Below are 4031 nucleotides of genomic sequence, written 5' to 3' on the forward strand. Positions count from 1 at the left end.
CCCAATTCATGACCTCGCTGTAAGATGTTCGACGTGGATTAAACTCATTCGCTCACTCGTATACGCATTTCGCTTTTCAAAATTACTTCACTCTCAAGGTTCCATAACTCCAAATGACTTAGAATATGCAGAATACCGCGTGCTACGCTACGAGCAAGCAACACATTTCTCTCGCGAGCTTAATGCTATTCAAAATAACAAACTAATTCCTAGTAAATCAGTTTTAAAACTGCATCCATTTATTGACGACCAGGGTCTCCTAAGAGTAGGAGGTAGACTAACTCATTCTCAATTAGGTTTCGATCAAAACCATCAAATACTATTGTCTGCAAAAAGTAGAATAGTATCGCTTTTAGTAGATTATTATCACTCGTCGAACCTGCACACTGGTCCCGCCTTAGTACTAGCATTAATTAGACAAAAATATTGGATTTTATCTGCTCGAAATTTAATTCGCCAAAGAGTACACAAATGCAACTCCTGTTTCAAACTCAAACCATTATCTACTCAGCCACCGATGGGTGACCTCCCCGCTATACGCGTCTCTCAAGTCAAGGCATTCGTACACACAGCTGTCGATTACGGCGGACCATTCTATATTACTCATATACGCCGCCGCGGAGTTAAAAGCCATAAGGCTTATATCTGTCTGTTTGTTTGCTTAACAACAAAAGCCATTCATTTAGAATTAGTCTCCGATCTAAGCACGGACTTATTTCTTGCCGCTTTCAAACGTTTCATTTCACGCAGAGGTCCTGTTTCAATTTTATATAGTGACGGAGGTACAAATTTCATTGGTGCGAAAAACAAATTAAACGAAATTTACCCGCTAATACAGTCCACTGATTATAACAACTATTTGAGTAATTACCTTGCTCAACACAAGATTCAATTTAAACACAGTCCACCTTATGGACCGCATTTTAACGGATTGAGTGAAACTAATATCAAGTCAGTCAAAACTCACTTATACAAATCTATAGGGAATCAAATTTTAACCTACGAAGAATTTAATTCTATTTTGGTTCAAATTGAGGGGCTTCTTAACGGTCGTCCAATTTGCGTCCTATCATCGGATCCTTCCGATCCGACCGCGTTATCTCCAAGTCATTTCTTAAATATTACTCCACTTAAATTTTTACCCGCTGAGAAAATTGACAGTAATATTTCAAATAATATGTTAACTCGCTATCAGCTCCTAAATAAAATTGTTCAAAGTTATTGGAACCGTTTCAGCACGGAATATCTCACTTCTCTTCAACAACGCGATAAATGGAACTCACCTTCCAAACCTGTGAGTGTGGGAACAGTTGTTGTCATTAAAGATGATCACGCTCATCCTATGTTCTGGCCTCTCGCTGTTGTCTCAAAGGTTTTCCCAGGAAAAGATAATGTAATTCGCGTCGCAAAAGTAATTACTTCTTCAGGAACTTATGTCCGTCCTGTAACTCGGCTCTGCCCGCTACCTACGCAATAGTTAAGTTTAGTATAGTACAAACTTAGTTTAAAAAGGAAAATAATCCTTAGTATTAGTACCTAGATTAATTTTTTACTCTTAACGCAATGTAGAGGAAACCTCTAGGCGCCCCGAAGTTGGCAACGCCATTGTGAATATTTCATACATTTTCTAATTAATTTTAAGTTTATTTTTATTATCTCATACACACCACTCGAACGCACCTATTATATATTTATACCTGGCAACATATTTTCCTATTCCCCCACTCCCCTCATTCAACCGCCAGTGCCACCTAAACCTATCACCGCGCGCGAGCTCAAAAATTGGCTCATCTAAATAAACTCAAAATCATGTGAAAAAAGGACTCCATGGACATCAGTGCCGCCCTGTGAATTGTGAACTGAATAAAGTTTGATTGTGCCGAAAGAAGAAACTCAAAACTGGAGTCGGCAGGTCATCAAGTGTCGAAGGTTGGTGTTCCCGTCCTCTCCAACGAGTATAGGCCAAAGGTATGGCGCCATCTATTCGAAGATAAGTTTTTCTTAATTTTCCGAGGAACGTTTTTTCTTTAAACTTTACTTATCTTATACAGTTACATTTATCTTTGATTACACAAGCATGTCAAGAGGATTAGCCGTCTATGTAATTAGTCTATGATGTAAACACAAGATGCATCAAAATACGGGCATAGAAAATATACTAAGATATTCAACTATTTTCTCAAACCCCTGCACACTCAATATTTACCAGAAGTAAATTGTGGAAGCCAGTGTTTGTGTAAGCTACATTGGCACAGATTACTAAATAGGTAGATACGCCATTACAAAAAACATTCCGTTATATACAGGATGATTTAGAAGACGTGAGCAGGATATGTCCTTAACCCGGTCCTTGGACCCGGGTACGTCCTTAAACTACGTCCAAAAGAGAGGTATGGGCACTGTGAATGAGATCTCGCTTTGTGTGGTAGGGCACAGGACAGCGGATGTCATTCCAGATCTAGAGCAGAGCCCAACTGGGGAGGTACCTCCACCTTACAGAAAACCGCGCCAAATAACACTAGACCCTACTAATAGTGTTGTGTTCCTGCCGGTGAGTAAGGTTGGAAGGAGTGTTAGGGTCGGCAACGCGCATGTAACTCCTCTGGAGTTGCAGGCGTACATAGGCTAAGGAGACTGCTTAACATCAGGCGGGCCGTATGCTTGTTTGCCACCGACGTAGTATAAAAAAAAGGATTAACACTGCGCATTTCGTAAATTACAAGCAACGGTTTCGTATCAGTATTAGTGAGATTAACGTTAATTTTTTAGTCGCGTTCGAAAAAAAGTTAATTTGTTTACGACATGCTTGGTTGCCCTACAATTAGAATAAGTACTAAACTAACGATATTCTGTGTCAAATTGAGTGTCATCACTTCATCACTGTCATTAGTCTGGTTACTTTGGAAAACTCGTATCTCACTTAAGTTTGACAGTTTATTTTCTTCATAATCAAAATGCTGTCATTACGGTTAAAGAGGTTTTATGTTTATTAAGTAGGTGTTGTAGGGTGACCATGATTGTAGTGAATTAAATTTTGTCCTCACCAAAAAGTTAAAAAATAGGAAAAAGTGCGGTTGTTTCCCCTAAATACGACGGTGATCAATCAATTAACAGTTGCTGAATGTGAAGGATGTTCTGCTCACGTCTCATGAACCTGTATATTGTCAAAAAGGTCATTTTTAGTGTTCCGTACAAAACTTTGTTCACGGAACACTTATAAGATCACTTCGGTCTTGGAAATCGGTTAAATGCGTTGTTTTTATTAAGAAAATTAATATTAAATTGACATTTCTTGCAGTAATACAGTCGGTCGGCAGCATGTGTGACATTACTGCCGCAAATGTCAAAATTCCGGCGATGTCATCGATCAATAACATACCCAGGTATTCTTCGTGTATCTGTAAAAATTAAAAATCTCTATATAATCTGTGTGTTCGGGTAGTTTTATCAGAGATCATAAAGTTGTCAGCCGGCCGAGGTTGGGCTAAGTGAAAATACGCGCTCCCCGAGGACGGGACATGGCTGTACACACATACACACGTTTGGAGCGTGTAGGCACCGAAAAGAGCTATGCTAAAATACGTAAAGCGATCGAGATCGGGCGGCGCCCTGTAGGCCAAAGATGGTCGGCTCTTTATCATTTGTCACCATGCCTGTCACGTTCTAACAAATATGTAAGTGCGAAAGTGACGCATAGCATGACAGGATCACTGAGGCTCCACTTGCGCATGGAGAATACAAAAGCGCTTTTTTAAGTTTAAATGAACTTTATTCCATTTAATAAGATTACAGTGATCGCGGTACGTGTCGTTGAGTTCGGATCGGGAGCAGAAGAGAGCGAGTTACCACATACAAATTAAAAGGCAACTGCAAAAATGTTGCTATATAAAAAAATACTTAAGCTAAGCTTACACTCTATATGTTTTGTATTAAACACAGGTGATAAAAATGCGACCATGATACCGCTGCTGATTTCAAACGGGCTGCGGCTGTGCTGTGCCGCCAGCAAGGAAGACTGTAATCCTTGAGCA

This window comes from Cydia strobilella, chromosome 20 (genome assembly GCF_947568885.1).
Source record: "Cydia strobilella chromosome 20, ilCydStro3.1, whole genome shotgun sequence".
Taxonomy (NCBI): domain Eukaryota; kingdom Metazoa; phylum Arthropoda; class Insecta; order Lepidoptera; family Tortricidae; genus Cydia; species Cydia strobilella.